General features: G+C 45.7%; 1 protein-coding gene across 2 annotated transcripts in view; it reads left to right on the top strand.

Moving 5' to 3' along the window:
- TNRC6B (trinucleotide repeat containing adaptor 6B) overlaps positions 1-17,160 on the top strand; it is a 212,866-nt gene that overhangs the window by 40,453 nt on the left and 155,253 nt on the right. For both annotated transcript variants that reach the window (XM_054696023.1, XM_037513513.2), the window contains exon 2: positions 12,541-12,616. The gene's annotated coding sequence lies outside the window, so the exon portion shown is untranslated. The remainder of the gene's footprint in view (positions 1-12,540; positions 12,617-17,160) is intronic.

Here is a 17,160-nt window from a genome sequence, read left to right as displayed (position 1 = left end):
GATGTGAGGGACAAAGGAGCAGGAAGCAAAAGAGGCATTTTCTAAACACTGCCACCAGATTTAGCCTTTCGATTTCGAAAACGCCTCTTTCATCTTGTTACTTCCCTCAAGAATCTGCAGTGATACAAATCTAAAATGAGATTTGTTTGAATAAAATACAACTGGCAGTTGACACCCAACCAGTGTGGTTTCTCTTGTTTTGTCTAGTTAAATCTCATTATGGCAAATGACTTTGCCAGCAGATCTCTGCGTTACCAAATACTTTCAAACCCCAGCCAGTGACCTACTTTAAGGAATATCCAGTTTAACAATTTCAGTTCAGCAAACTAATTTGGCTAGTCTTTTAGGGCTTGTTGTAGAATTTAATGTGAAGTACATTTGTATTAAAAAATGTCGGTTTCGGGGCCTCCCCGGTGGCGCAGCGGTTGAGCGCTGGGTTGCGAAGCTGCCCGCAGCCTCTGCAGCACCGGTTCGATCCCCAGCTGCTCCCTGGCCGGAGGAGGTCCCATGGCGCAGACCTCTCCTGCCACTGCTTCAGCGGTGTACTTCGGTCTTTCTGCCTGCTCTGCTCCCCGCTCTGGTGAATTCTCTCACCCTCCCGCGCTTCTGACTGTACTCAGTGCATGTATAACAAAACAAACAAATAAATAAATAAAAACATGCCTTTATTAAAAAAAAAAAAATTTAAAAAAGTCCTCCAGGTGGTTTGGAGGTATACTGAAATTTAAAAAAAAAAAAAAAAAAAATGTCGGTTTCTAAGGGTTAGCTGAAACCATATTTAGAGATTCTGTTTGTTGTCATGTATATTATTCTTTTATCCCATTTTGCACTATGCTTTCTGTATTTACCATTTTCTTATGCACGCTGTTTGGGGAAAAAAAAGGCGAGGGCATTATGCCAGATATTCATGTTTGTAATTATAAATGCAGATGAGACCAGAGTGTGTGTTTGTACAGGTGGGATGAAATAAATAAATGACAGTGAAGGCTTGTTTATAAAGATCATTGCTTCTGATCTTGGAAAATAAGTACAGAGAAATGCTTTAGGTTTTTTGAGATATTTAGCATATGATTTTTTTTTATTTTTTAAAGATTATTTATGCATACAAGAGCTGGGTTACAGGCCAGAGGTGCTGGAAGGTGAGAGGATTCACCACAGACAGAGTGGGGAGCAGAACAGGCTGATTTACTGAAAATCACTGCTGAGGGGAGCTTCAGGCAAGTCAGGAGAGTCTGCTGCGCCATGTGGGTTGCTCCCTGGCCTGCTGGGGATCAAACTCCTGCTGCAGAGGCTTCCGGATAACTTCATAATGCTGTGCTTAACCCCTTGCACCACCAGGAAGGCCCCACGTTTTGTTTTTATTTTTAAAAGCTGATTTTTCTTGTTAGGCTTTATTTTTGTGTTATTGGTCCCGTGGGTGGGTGAGATTTTAAAGATAGGGGAATTATAGTTAGCTATATTATAGCTAGCATACCAAGTGTTTGTAATTTTATAAAACAAACTTATTAAGGTACAATTTACATACCATAAAATTCACTCATTTTAGATGCATAATTAAAGCATTTTTAGTAAATTTACATAGCTGTGTAATCATCATCACAACCTAATTTTAGAATATTTTCATCAGCCGAAAGAAATCCTTCATACCCATTTGCTGTCAGTCCTTGTTCTTACTGCCAGTCCCAGGAAACTACTAACTTGTTCTCTGTCTCTATAGATGCACCACTTCTGGACATTGCATGTCAATGGAATCATACATTACATGGTCTTTTGTTGGTGGTTTCTTCCACTGAGTCTTGTGTTTCTGAGATTCACCCATGTTATAGTATGAGGTTGGTAGTTCCTTTTGAGTTCCTTTTGATGGCTGAGTAGTTTTCCAGTTTTCCACTGGGTGGATATAGCACAGTTTGTTTAGCCATTCACCAATTGATGAACACTTGGGTGGTTTCTACTTTGTGGTATTATGAATATTGCTGCTTTGAATAGTCACCTAAAGAAATGTGTCACCTACAGACAATGTTTTGATATTACATGAGTCATTCATACCAAAATGAGAAATGTTTGAAAATGAAATTTGGGGAATTTCATTGCACAACAGTCTGACCCCAAAATAAAATCTTAGTCTTAGAACATAACAGATTGCATTTTTACACTATTTCTCTTTAAAAGCCTTTCCAGTCTTGCAATTCAACAGTAATTCTGTTTTATTAAAGCAATAAAACCTCATATGGTAGCACTTCACACTTAAAAATTATTGCCCTAGTTATCAGCATTTGGGTCTCACGGTAGCCTTTCAGGGAGACAGCACAAGTGTTGCTACCTGAATTTGTTCCTGCTGGAGGGAGTCTGCACCTATATTCTGAGGTCATTGTTGCAGGAATCTCATCAAGACCCTGCTTCCATTTTGTGTTGTGTGCAAAGGACAGGGCAGCCCAAAGGACTGTCCGTATATGAGATATAGATCACGCTCGAATCTTCATAGCTTACTCATTCCTCAGATATTCAGCAAGCAGAGGCACTGTGCCACTGTGCTAGATGTTGATAGTCAGGAACGAACTACCCTGAAGGACTGCATCCAAGAGAATTAACTGTAACACTGAGCCAAGGGAACTGGAGAAGAGTATCCAATGTGGAGTGGTGTTGGGGGATCAGGAAGAATTATCAGAGTGTATTGATAGTACAATAGCTACTGTCTAGTTAATATTAGAAAAAAATACTAATAGCAGTTCGATAATAATAATAGTTAAAACCTGTACTGACTCTGTCCCAGGCACCTTCCAAGCAATTTGCATTTATTTGCCTGTTTAATCTTCACAATAACCCAGTGAGGGAGGTCATGTTTTTATCTTCTTTAACTTATAAGGAAACTATGAAACTAAGTTTGGTAACTTGACAAAGGTCCCACAGCCAGTGACAGATCTGGAACCTGAATCACTCATGTGGCCCCAGAGTCTGTCTCCTGAAAAGGTTCTACTGGTGATGACAGCAGGCTGTATCTTGGATGACAGCGTGTGGGGATGTGGTGTCCTGTACAGGGAGGTATCACCTGTTAAAGGGAAAGAAAGCACAGGGTTGAGAGCATGGATGGCAGAGTGCTGAAGAGAAAGGGCAGGAGACAAGATTAGAAAGTCAGGATGGGTGGCATCAAGGATGCCTGGGTTCTGTCATCTCTTCTTTTACAGTTATACCAAACATACCATTTTTCTTATATTAGTTTTTTGTCTTGCATTCTTTTTTGTTGTGGAATTTATTGCACCACCAGAAAAGTGCATTAAACACAAAATAAAGTGTAGTTAATTTTTTAAAAAGAACTACATCTCTGAGGTCAAGGATAAGACTTTGCAGGGACCAGAGGCCTTTCAGAGCCCTTTACTGGTCACGGTCTCTGCCTCCTGCCTGTGGGTATCTTCTTGTCTGGTTTTTTTCTTTCCCTTCTCTTTATCACCCCCCGCCCCCGCCCGTCTTTAGACTTTATAGTTTGGGCTGATTTTGAACACAGGGTCCGAGCTATATATTCTTTTGCATCTCATTATTGTGTTTGCAACATTCATCCACGTTGCTGTGTGTGGCTGTTGCTCCTTCACTTTCCTTGCTGTATGTTTTTCCCTTTCTTCAGTATGCCAGAATGCAGCTACCCACTTTACTACTAAGAATATCTGGGTTGCTCCCAGTTGGGGGCTATTACACTACTGGTCTGTTGCAGATACTTTCATGTACGTTTCTCGGTGCACATGTGCGTGAACTCTGGGTATATACCTGGTCATGAGGTGCGCCTTTAACTTTAGAAGAATTCTACCCACTGTATTCCAAAATGGATATAACAGGTCACCTTCATATAGTGAGGTTTGAGTTCCTGTTCCATGTCCTCACCAACACTTGATACTAGCAATTTAAAAAATTTTGCAAATTTTAAAATTTTAGTCATTCTGGCATAAAACACATCACTGTGATTTGCTTTTTTAATTTCCCCTTATGGTTTTCTTCTGCTTCTTTCACTTTCAGTTGGCACCGGCTGCCTCCTCGCAAGCCCGTTCACCGCCTAGATTGTGCAGTAGTTTGGCCGCCACCTTCTCTAGCTTCTTGTGCATTTCCTATAAGTTCTCCTCTGTTTTTCAGATAGAACTTTGTCACTTTGAAGAGGAGCCTTTTATTGGTTTAATGTGGCCTGCTTTTTTATTTTCTTGAAGCCATCTTTTAATGAACAAAAATTCTGAATTTCAAAAAAAAGTATGAATTTGTGTATAGTCATATTTGTGTTTGTTAATAGATGCTTTTGGTATCCTGTTGAAAAAATCCTTTCCTACTCCTAAGTTATGAAAATGTGTTATCTTCTACAAGTTCTCTGTTTATCTGTCACATTTGTGTATGTAGTTCACCTGGAGTTGATTGTTGTGTATGGTGGTTCTTAATTAGCTTGTTAGTGCTCTCAGCCTTCAAGATATTGTTCGTATTTTGCCCATTTCTGGCTGCCTCAGCAGAATGGTTGGTCTGAGTTACCTAGTTTACCATTCCCAGAAGCAGAAATCTCTTTTAGTTTCATTTTGATTTTAAAATGATCTGTTCTGTTCTGTGAAGGCGCCTTAATGAATATATTTACCAAAAAAAAAAAAAAAAAAAAAAGACTGAAAAACTATGTAGATCCGTGGCTTTTTCTACTTTTTATGTTTTTTTTAAAATTAAACCTAAAAGAAGTTTATGTTTCTTCTGTGCTTCTCTTAGCTATAAAATTGTTAGACAACTTAAAGCTGCTACATAAAATGAACGACTGTACTTACTGCAAGGTAATTTCAGAACATGAATCGTGGCAAAATCTTAAATTAAAAAATGCTTACTATCAAACGTTGATGCCAGTGCAGCTTAACCACGGCAATGGCTGCTCCCTCGCTCCATCTATCCATATATTTAAACCTCTTTTTTGGCCAGGGATGGACTGTATACAAACCACATCCAGAATGCTTTTAGTTTGTGCCCCAAAATAGGAAGAAAATGTTTTCAGTTTATGGCAACTAGATCCATGACATATGAGGCTCCAGGAACTGTTTTTACAGCACAAGATGCACAGGGACGGAGCAGCAAACTCACATGATTGTTGGCAAGGAAAAGCTGGCTATGTGACTGATGTTAAATTTACTTTTTTAGACAGCCAGATCAAGAAATGTCTGAAGAATTTGAGTCTGTAGCAGGGAGAATATTTTGCTGTTAGTAAACACCCGGGAAGCCATTGCACAGCGGCTTCTTTGAGCCATTTTACAGCTTCTAGAAGGACAGCACAGTGCAGGCGCCAGAGAGGAAAGCCTGACGTGGCCTCCAGGGAATGTTGCCTGGGGAAGTAGAGCCTCTCCCTCCTGCGCGCACAAATACACACACACACACACACACACACACACAACACACACACACACATGCGCGCACACACCCGCTCAGCTGGAGAAGCTCCTTCCCTTGCAGACCCCGCCTTGTGCTGCCATGTCTTCCTTGAGGCTTGCCGTGGAGGTAGACCCGTTATGGCTGAGACCTCAGGAATCATCACTGTGTACGTGAAAGTTGGGGCTCTCCAGCCACACACTTCCTTCCTGCCCAGCCCTATCTGTTACCATGTTCTTTCTCTGTAAATGAATGGTTCCCAGAGTGAGCCTCAACCCCCACACCCCACCCCACCCAACTCAGGACCCTTCCAGGGGGTGTGGCGGCCATTTTCCAGCTTTTGGCTTTTACACCACTATTTTAATGATACTCAGAGAACACGTGCCTGTTTTAACTTGTTCCCACGAGTGCACTGTGGAGTTTTTCAGAGGCCACGTGAAATGTGACACTGCAGAAGAGTGAGCGCGAGGGCAGGTACGGGACACACTGTCTTCTCTCCCACGGGACATTACTCATAGCTGCAGAAATGCGAAACAGTAACACTGGTGTCAGTGCTTTATCGTTTAAAATATTTCTAATTAAAAATGTTAATTTTTAAAACTTTTTAAATGACCATTTATGATATACTGTCAGTTTCAGTTTTCATAATTATGGTAAATATTGGTAATTATGATCATCATAAACAAGCACTCCTTGGGGGCCTTAATAACTTTTTAAAGTGTAAGAGGGATCCTGAGGCCAAAAAGTTTGAGAATCACCACTTTAAGTTCTGGCTTCCAGTTGGAGCGCTACTCTCTGCAGGCCGCGCAGCCCACTGTTCTCTCTGGGCCACACAGCTCAGAGCTCAGTCTTTGTGGAGTTGCTTGTTGCGCTGGTTTTCTTCTCCTTGCGAGTCAGGTTAAGACCATGGAGGACAGGATCCTGCCTCAAGTGAGAGTCTCTGAGCCTGCCCCGTGTATAGTGCCGAGCACAGCATAGTCGCTGGTTGTTCATGGTTATTCTCAGCATTGCCTTCTTTCATGTCTATATTATCATTCCCCCAAGTCATTTATTGATGAACTCATGCATTTAGAAATGTGTGAACAACCTTAATAGAAATACTTGATTTAAAAACAGTGTAAAATTATACACTATAGATGAAGAATAAAGGCTTTTTGAGTAAGCGGTAGGTTGTCAGTAAGTTGGGTATTTTCCAAAAGCTGAGCCAGTCAGACTTTTTAATTCTTACTTGACCATAATTGCAGGTCCCCGAGGCCCCTGCTCTGAAATCCTGAGTGTAGTGCTGCGGGTTGGAGGGTGAAGTGCGCTGGCCCAACCACTGCCCCTGCAGCCCCTATTACCGGCCCCACCGCCAAGTGACTCGTAGTTTGTATTGAGGTTGCCGGAGGAAAGCCTTCCTTTCTGCAGCCCTTTCTGATAAAGAATTGACAAATGCTCCTGAATGAGGTTGGCAGTTAGTTAGTTGACCGAACTGAATCAATAGTTCCAGCATAGGTGCATGTGGTTTTTCTTTAGCTCTGCTTCAGGCCAAGTTTGCTTTTCTTAGATAACCTTCCCTGACTTACAAAACATAAGAATACATTTAACATCTTCATGGCAGGGTCTTGCTGTCGGTTCAAAAGTTTCCTTCACAACTTCTCCCTGGAATTCTGTGGGTCTCTGCAAGTAGCACATTGCCCTGAGAGACCTGATTCCTCCACCATGGTGTTCCCCGACACAGCACGTGCCCGCAAGAGACCTGCTCCCGGAGCAGACAGGTGGGTGGGTGGGTGGAGATGGGTAGAGTCTATACTGCGACCCTGGATCCGCTGTAATAAGTGAAAAGCAGCGTTCTTATTTGAGTAAGGATACCATATAGAGTTAACATGATCCACCTGTCCTGTATGTGTTTATCCCACAAGAGATATTAGAATGTCCTTTGCTCCACCACCATCTTAAATGATGGTGATACAGTGATAAGTAAGATTTAGGCTTGGCCATCAGGATGCTTGACTAGTACATGCAACATAAACAGGCCTGGTGGGATTATCTGCCAAAAACAGTTACTAACTCAGAGGACAGACCCATCTGACCCGCTGCGACAAAGAAGGAGTCAAGAAGTTCTTCATGGAACGGGTTTCCCACACCTGGACTTGAAGGTTGGGAAGCCGTTGGTCCTGTGAGTGGGAGCTGGTCCAGCACAAAGAGCATGTACGGGGCGTGGGGCGCGTGGAACCGCAGCACTTGGGCAAACTGAAGGCAACATGGTTTTGCGAGGTAAAGCTGAGAGGTGAACAGGTACCAGGCCTCGTAGATCCCCCAGGGGGAGCTGGATTTTATGTGGAAGGTGGATGAAAGAGCTTGCAAAGGCGATGTGGTTTTAAATTAGAATTAAAGGTAACTTTATTGGCAGTGGAGGTGGTGGGGGGTGGGTCTTGAGGGTAAGAAAACCAATTAAAAAAACAATTGGTATAAATTGGGTGATAAATGATGCCAGAACTGAGGTGGTGGCCATAGAAATAGGGAAGAAAGTACATGCTGAAATACTTGGGGGCTAGAGTTGAGAGTTTAGTGAGAGGAAGTTGCTGATGATGGTCCCAGATTTTTTGAGTGGGATTACAGTGTTCCCGAGTGAGGCGGAAGGAGAACACAGCTTGGGGCAGGGTTATTTTAGTTTCAGACATGCTGAATTTTAGGGACCAGTGGGGCATGAGGTGGAGAAGCCCATTTACATTAGGCCATTATACAGATGACTTTGAAGAGTGTAACAAAAGTCAGCACTAGAGAGAGAAGTGGATTCATCAGCTGCTGGTGGTAGCTACGTCAGGGGAGAAGAAAAGGACATGCGTGAATAACAAGAGAAGAGGAAGGATGAATGTCTGAGGAGCTTACCAGCAGTGAAGGCAGGCGGAGAAAGACTCCGGCAAAGACTGGTAGCAGAAGCAAGGAACTTTTCCCCTCCTGTGGGGCGAAGGGGCTAGACTTGACCTGTGTCAGATTGGACATCAGAACGAGGCTCGATCCTTGAGACCAGGAGCCGAGTTTGGTTCCTTCACCACAACCTGTGCCCTAATCCCCAGGTACAGAAGCAGCAGCTGCCCACACCACCTGTGCCCACGATGGGGATCTGAAAATCCTCAGTACTGACAAGGCCTCGGGCTGCCTGCACACCTGGGGAGACAGGGCACCCAGACAGAGCCAAGAGGCCAGAAACTGTAACCCCAGCACCTCTAACTGCAGTGTCCTTAATCCCAGCACAGCACGGGCGCTCCCAGGTGACAGGAGGGCAGGTCATGCTGGTGTTTAAGTACCAAGGAGGGGGGAATGCAAGACAACCGAGCAACAGCCATCCTGTCTAACGACTGGAGTTGATGAGGCAGGAAATGACATTTCCATGATTAATAAGCGAATGGGAGATAAGGACATTAAGGCCACAAATATAGACTTCATTGTTAAGAAGACTAAGAAAGGAAAGAGGGGAGGGAAGGCACAGAAGCGAGGGGAGTTTTTAAGATTAATGGGTTGTTTTTAGGAACATGCAGGTGCAAACATTTTTATGAAATTTCCAAAGAGTTGAACTGAGGGAGAAGTGACGTCACACTGCTTCTCAGATTGGGAACAGCAGTGACGCGTGTTGGTGGCTAAATAGCCTTTCTGCCCCGGGCGGAGCCACCTCCACCTGTGCGCCTCAGCCTTTGGACGCTCTTTGTGTTACTTCCTTAAAAGGCCCCTTCTTTCCCACGTGGGCTGGGTGCCCCACTTACAGGGTTCTCTGGGACCCCCTGATCTACTGCGGGGCTCCTGGCCTCTGCTCGCTTCCTGGGAAGACCCTCCCAGCCGCCTCACATCTGCTGCTTCACTTAAGATGCCTCTTCCGGACGTCTTGCTTGAAGTTAGGCCAGTTGCCAGTGAGGTAGTCAGGGTTTCCACTGTTGTCTGTGACTCAGTTAAACGTTTATAGTATTTTCTTAATTGTCTGTATCCTAAGACTTGCTGGCAGCAAACTGGTAAGAGTGCCGAGTCCCGGGCAGAGCAGGTTGGGGAGAGGGGAGGGCAGAGACACAGTCAGGGGCCTAGCCCCACACCACTTGGACTTATAAAAATGAGAATTAAAGTTAAATTTATAGGAAACATGCTCAATAATCAGGTTTGAATATCAAACTTGATGATATTCTTAAGTAAATACAGTCAATTGAGTATGTGCTGCCTTCAGCTTACCGTGTTTCCCAGGGAAGACTGAGTTCTGAGTCTATCCTGTGAGCTGAGTTGGGTGCTGGCTTTGGGGAATCCTTGATATCCACTTGCAGTTCTGTGGGGCCTCGGGTTGCTTAGTCCCAGGGGCTGAAGCTTTACACCCATGTGCATTTCAAGACCTGTCTGGTTACTCAGGAGAGAACAGCAAGTGGGGTCGTGCAGAGGCTGTGCCAGCAGCGCTGAGCAACTAGCTGGTGGGGATCCTGGGTATTCTGAACATTTCAAAATGATGCTTTCAAGGGATCTGCCATTATGCATATCTCAGAAGAAAATGTGCTGGAGATAACTTCTACCAGATCATCACAAAGTTGATTTGAGAATTAAATTTTACATTTCTGCTGAGAACGAGCATCTCTGATGCAGAGCTTCACAGTCCTGCAGAGAAAGTAATGAAGCTGTTCTTTAAAAACTGGTTTCAAGAGTTCTTGGAAGCCTGCCCGGGTTCTGTGCCCGCCTCCCCTGTCTTCAGCTCCCTTCCTCTCACTGGGTGGTGGCAGCCACCAAGCTGGCCCCTGCACCCTATGCTGAGGAGGGGCATGCTGACCGGCCATACCAAAGGTGCTGTGTGACGTGGGCTGACAAGCAGCCTGGAGAAGTTATGTTTTAGCTGCGACAGGAGTGAAGCAGAACAGAGAACTGAAAATTAACCCATGTTATTATCTAGTCAGTATGTGGTTGACTAAAAAATTACAGAGCTCAGTCCTTTTCTGGCCGCTGAGGTCATACTTAGCCATATAGTTCGTGTCTACTGTGAGGCCCAGTCCCATCCTGGAGAGGCAGCCCCTCCAGCCTCGAGGGAGGATGCGCTCCCAGGCTGGCATCAGGATTCAGTTCTGCTGGGCCCCTGGACTCCTCCTGAGGCCATCTTCAGAGACGCGCAAGACATAGAGCTTCCCGTTCCCCAGGAGCTCCAGCTGGTGAAAAAGACAGACCTGGAGGCAAGCAGGGGCAAGGGAGTCCCGGAGAAGGAGCACTGGTCCAGGGAGGTGCCAGGGAGGCAGCTGGCATCTGAGGCGGGTCACAGAAGAGGAAGGGAATTGGGCAGGGGCCCGTGTAGATATTCCTGGGTGCAATGAGCCAGGAGACCAGGCGCAGGCCATACCAATCAGGTGTGAAGTAGTGACGGGGCGAGAGGAATCCAGATTTTTAGCCTAAAGGTAATGGGTAGTGGGCCTCCCCGGTGGCGCAGCGGTTGAGCGCTGGGTTGCGAAGCTGCCCGCAGCCTCTGCGGCACCGGTTCGATCCCTGGCTGCTCCCCAGCCACCGGAGGAGGGTCCCACATGGCGCGCAGACCTCTCCTGCCGCCCGCTGCTCCCCTCAGTAGTGTACTTCGGTCCTTCTGCCTGCTGTGCTCCCTGCTCTGGCTCTGGTGAATTCTCTCACCCTCCCGCGCTTCTGACTGTACCCAATGCTTGTATAAATAAATAAAATAAATCTTTAAAAAAAAAAAAGGTAATGGGTAATGACTGACTGACTTCAGGCAGTGATATAATCAAAGGTCAGTTTTGCTTCTTAGAAAAATACTAGATGTGTATAGTGGGAGGTAGAAATGGTAACGAAAATACCACTGGTGTCCATCACGGCATCACCTCATGTGAGATTTATTTATTCAAGCACTTTAAAAATCCTCTAAAGCAGAGGTGATGACAGATAAGAGGGCGGCAAGGTGCTTTCGAGACTAACTGAAGCACCACCTTGAACACCAGGACGCAGTGTGGGACCAACACAGTCACGTTCAGCGGTAGCCTCGGGGCGTGGAACGTGCCTGCTTGGACAGAGCCCATAACGTGATTGTGTAACGAAGAGGCCCACTTCCAAATAGTGACGGGCTTTCTCAGTCTCTCCTGGGCTGTCTGGCATTGTTTACACCACTTTCACACACACAGAAAGCAAGCTATCCTTGGCGTTTATTCCTGCCATTGTGAAATGGAGGGACTGGCCTAGTGTCACTAAATGTTGACTATAAATATCTGTGATTTCAAATATGTTCACATATATATATCTATATATATGTCTCTTTGTGTATAACTACAGATAGATAGATAGATAGATAGATAGATAGATAGATAGATAGATAGATAGATAGATAGATAGATAGATGATCCCATGAATCAATCACTGTGAAATAAATCTTTATGCCATTTGTTAGTAACTTACTGTGATCCAATTTGATTTTGACCAGGCCATTCCAGCCATTCTTTGGGAATGGATTAGGGAGAAGCAAAAGTAGGCCCAGGGAGACCAGCTAAGAGGCTTCCTTCAGCAAGAAATGGAGATGGCTATGAGAATGAAGAATTATGGGTGGATCTAATGGTGATGAAAAATTATGGGTGAATCCATATCATGAAAGCAGAAAGGGCAGTTGCTGATGGACTATGAGAGGACTGGGTGGACTGAGAAATCCAGGATGAATCTGAGGCTCTAACCCAAGCACCTAGGTGGAGGGTGGTGCCCTTGTTAGAGGCTGTGGAGGCAGGAGACTCAGGCACGGGCAGGGGACGAAGAGCGCTTTTGGGGACATGTTGACTCTGAAGCAATGGTGAGACGCCCTTATGTCTATGTCAAATAGAGAAGCTGAAAATTTGGTAGCTTTCTGGTAGAACAAATAAGATAAATAATACAGGTTCAATGCAAGTCTTCTTGTTTCTTCAGAAAGTATTTTAGTCCTCACCCTTAATAACCCCTTACCTTGACTGAGCATGTGCCTGGTGTCCTGCCCTGTACTGAGTGTCTTACACATATTTACCTGAACTTACAACAAAGAAAAATGCTGTTACTGTTCCCATATTGAATGAGGAAGCTGAGGCTGGGGAGGCCAGGCCACAGGCCACGGATCAGTGGCTGGTGGATGGAGAGGCCTGGGTATGTGCTGGGCTGCCTGAGTCATGTCCTGTGGCCCTTGCTGCAAACGTGCGGCTCACTGTGATTTTCCTCTCTTTCCAGGGTTTTGGTTTTTTGCACTGAATGTAACCTAGACTCACCTTCACGGGCTGGTGTTGCCCCTGGGATACTGTCAAAGGTAAGTTTTTAAAGTGGTATCCATTGTGTGTTGGAATGATATAGGAGAATCTTCATCTTGAACGAAGGAAAATACACTCCAACGTCACTGCTGCTTTCCACGTTCTCGTCAGTGGGTGTTGAACGTGGCCGTCACAGCAGGGCCTCACATCCCTGTTGTCGTGGGTCCCTTGTTTTCGGGTTGACACTGACACTGGGTGCCTCGTCCCGTCTTGCTGGGATTGGTTCTTGGCATTTTGCAATTCCACAGTTTTGCGTGAGTGTATTCCCAGCATCCCCGCCCCAGGCCCTCACGCTGGTCTGCGGCATATTACCAGGGTCAGCTCTTACAGCTGCTGGGACTCCTGGTTGCTGCACAGCCCTCCTGCCAGCCCTTCCAGAACCCTGATTCTACTCAGTACTGCTGGCTGCTTTTTCTGTGAATTTCCCTCCATAAGCCTCACCAGACCTAGTTCTTTTCTTGCTTTGTGCCTGTTTGCGTAGGGCCTGCAAGAGGGGGCAAGATCGCCACTACCTACCTACTCTTCCTTCGCGTGTTTCCTGTTTTCCCCACATCCCAGACTCTCGGCAGGATTTCCTAGTTGTCTGTGTTCTGGGCAGTCAGCAGCAGTGACAGAGCTTTCATTATTTCACACCAGAGCTAGTGGTTTTATCTGCCTCTTCTGCTGGTCTGGACATTCTTGGAGGAGTGGAAGTGTTTCTCTGTCTCCTGGCTGCTCCAGTGCTCTCCACGCATTGAGGTTTATACCTCAACACGCCTCCTCCTGACTAGTTTATGGATGAAGAGAACAATGATTAGAAAGTGGAATCATTTTGGCCTCCCCGGTGGTGCAGCGGTTAAGCGCTGGGTTGCGAAGCTGCCCGCGGCCTCTGCAACACCGGTTCGATCCCCGGCTGCTCCCGGGCCACCGGAGGAGGGTCCCACATGGCGCGCAGACCTCTCCTGCCGCCCGCTGCTCCCCTCAGCAGTGTACTTCGGTCCTTCTGCCTGCTCTGCTCCCCGCTCTGGCTCTGGTGAATTCCCTCACCCTCCTGCGCTTCTGACTGTACCCAGTGCATGTATAAACAAACAAACAAACAAACAAACAAACAAATAAATAAATAAATAAATAAATAAATAAAAATACATGCCTCTTTAAAAAAAAAAAGCGTCATTTCAGCAGTGCCCTCACAGCCATCACACTCAGCGAGTGAGCCTCCTTCCAGCCCAAAGACAGTTCTTCCCATGGGTTATGTTCCCAAAACGTGACTTCCTAGCACTGAACCCCAGAACTTAGCAGATGTACTGGTATCTGAGGGAGCGAGAAGGTGGACGGGGGGGGGCCTCTTGGCCTTACCAAGCCTCACCAAGATGCCAGTTCCTCTTCTATCTAATTTGGAAGAATCTTCCAGCAAGAAGTTAAACTTGGAATTCACCTTTACCATGTCAACCAGTACACACTGTCTTCTCTTTTAAAGATCGGTATTTGAAACATCACTTGCTTTTTTGTAAAACTGAGTGATGTGTAGTGGTGGTAGCCCCAGTAACCAGGCTGACTCTGTAGGTTTCCTCCTTACCTCCCTCCCTTCTGTGAAGTAGGGTCTTCATTTCCATCCCCCCTTTGAATTGCCCATGTAAGCCTAGCGCAAACAGGTCAGGCATAAGACTTCACTGGTTTTGTATTGCATGTGCTATTTGAAGTTCAGCTGCCTTGCAGCTTACATGCAGCAAATAATTGTTCCACTAACTAACGTCTGGAAGGCTGTGTGGAGAAAGATTCTTTTCCCTAAAGTCCAGTCTCTACCTCAGCCAGGCCTACTTAGGAAAGACTGTGCCGGCATAATTCAAGGTCGGGCAGCAGCCTCTGTGCTGTGAAGCCACCCAAGCCACTAGAGCCCTGTTCTCGTGCTGAGGCCAGTACACCGGCACCTGCTTGCTAGGCCAGAGTGACCAGTAGGTGCTGAGGCCACCTGCACAGGGACATTTAGATAAGCTTTTGGGGCCGCTCTGGTGGCCTAAGGGTTAAGTCTCAGCACTGTCACTGTGAGAGCCTTAGTTCGATCCCCAGCCAGGTTGCTGACCCACATGGTGCAGCAGACCTCTCCTGTCTCCCCGCTGCTCCCCTCAGCAGTATATTTCAGTAGATCCACCTGTTCTTTGCCCCACTCTGTCTCTGGTGAATCCTCTCACCCCCAGTACCTCTGGCCTATACCCAGTTCTTGTGTGCATAAATAAATTTAAAAAGGAAAACCTTTAATAATTAAAAAAAATACATAAACTCTTGGTGCCATCACCACCACCTCAGTGACTGAGTTCCTTTGGGACCAGCACAGCCCCAAGCCTTTCCTATGGAAACAGCCACTTACTTGAAGATAAAGTTGCCATTATCACCATCATCCCTAAGTGCAAAGTGCAGTGTGGCCTCAGGTTTATAAACTTCTAGTCCTGCCTCAGCACACAACTGTTCAGGCTTAGGTGGCCTAATGTATGTCTCTGTAAGCTCAGAACACTGCCTCTCGATGAAAAGGCCAAGGGCAAAGCCCTGGCCCTAGCAGAAGCCTTAGAAATTCCATGTGTATTTGTGTCTCCCAAATCATATATGTTGTGTAGCCATCAGTCTTGTCTTATGTGTCAGATGTCAGGGTCCTTGAGAGACCCAATAAACAGCACTCTTTCCCCTTGGCTGAGTTCAGTTGAGAACTAGTATAAGAGAGTAGGGCATTTGGGAAGCCAAAATGTCATCTCTATTCCTAATACAGCTGTATTGAAGAATGTGGCTCACACCTACGGAAAGTGAGCTTTTTAACAGGAGCCAGAACTCAACAAAGTTAACTGGTCCCAGGTAATGGAGAGGGACCTGCATTTGTGGGTGTAGGAGCAGAGGAGAACATTTGCCCCCTGGGGCAGCTGGCTTCCAAAAGGAAGAGGGAGGAGGCTGAGTTTTTTGTTTCTGTTTCTAAACTCACCTTCAGAAAAGACCTGTACTTTGCCTGGAGTGGAGTGTGTGGGGGTGACAGGAGGAGCCATGCCTCAGGACAGGAGAGCAGCTTTCCTCACTCCAGCACAATCAGACAGGCCTGGCACAGCACTTGCTGGGCAGCTGTGTCTGATGCATCATCTGTGAGATGTAGTCCTGTTGCAGCAAAGTAGAAGGAGAATGAAAAGATATCTACGAAGCAATTTGCATACCAATCCTTTCTAGATAGGTTACTGAGTTTTTCTAGTGCTTCTAACTTAATTTTCATAGAAAGAGCAATTCTGCTTTTGCACATCTGTCATAAGCAGGTGAGAGGCAAAACCAGCTAGAGGCAAAACCCATGAGAGGCAAAACCCATGCCACGTGCTGTGGGCATCAGCCATTTGTTTTCTAGAAGCGATGGGCAAGGTCTGTTCACCTGGAGTGAATGAATGAGGCTCATTCAGAGAGCTTCCGCAGTACCAGACTCACATTTCACATAAGCAGGTATTAGTTTCCCAGCATCCACATTAGAGCAGCACAGGAGATACTTCGATGCCCCCTGCCCATCTAGAAGTGAGGAAACTGCTTCCTTGGCCTCGGCTCTGGTGGCGCATTATTGAGCTGCCTGGACCATCACAGCTCAGCACCCCCCGGCTGTCCATTCAGGAGCACATTCCTCTGCACGGAGAAGATAACTGTCAAGCATCTTTGTAGATTTCTCATCTTGGTTTCATTTCTTGATAAATTGTTCTTTAACCAAATGTCCAGTAGATTTCCTATTTTGTAGCTATGAACCTTTTAAAGTATTTGAAAGGCTTTGAAATATGTTGCCTGCATTATAATGGAGATCTGTTTTGTGTCAGTTTTAAAATTATTCCTCAGTAAGTACATAGTTATTTAATATTTAATTCATTAATGTGAATGTTGCATAAACTTTCATTAGCTTTCTTTTGGAACACTTAAAAACTTGAACAAACATCTTATTGACTTTATTCTTAAAAGAAAAATTACTACTTTTTATTGTCTTGTCCTGTGAATAGCCTATTGTCATATAAAAATGAATGAACTGACATTTAGTTTCTTTAAAAAGTAATGAAGGGCCTCCCCGGTGGCACAGCGGTTGAGCACTGGTTTGCAAAGCTGCCCGCAGCCTCTGCCCCGCAGCCGGTTCGATCCCCGGCTGCTCCCCGGCCACCGGAGGAGGGTCCCACATGGCGCACAGACCTCTCCTGCCGCCCGCTGCTCCCCTCAGCAGTGTACTTCGGTCCTTCTGCCTGCTCTGCTCCTTGCTGTGGCTCTGGTGAATTCTCTCACCCTCCCATGCTTCTGACTGTATCCAGTGCTTGTATAAATAAATAAAAATAAATCTTTAAAAATATATATAAAAAAAATAAAAAGTAATGAACCTTAACTTCAGTTATAAAATACCAAGAATGTTGAACATAAATTATAAACCCAAGAAGCCCTGCCAGCTGCAGTGGCCTGGCCTGGTCCCCAGGCCCCGACCCTGCAGCTGGCCCTCTGCCTACACAGGTGGGTATCTCCCTGGGGGCCCGTGTCTGGACTGTGGGACTTGCTGAGGGTTTTCACTCTCACCTTTGCCAGA

Source organism: Talpa occidentalis, unplaced genomic scaffold (assembly GCF_014898055.3).
Source record: "Talpa occidentalis isolate TD23 unplaced genomic scaffold, MPIMG_talOcc4v2.1 talOcc4.16, whole genome shotgun sequence".
Lineage (NCBI taxonomy): Eukaryota > Metazoa > Chordata > Mammalia > Eulipotyphla > Talpidae > Talpa > Talpa occidentalis.
Note: the sequence above shows the minus strand (reverse complement) of the source record. Positions and strands in the feature narration are given on the sequence as shown.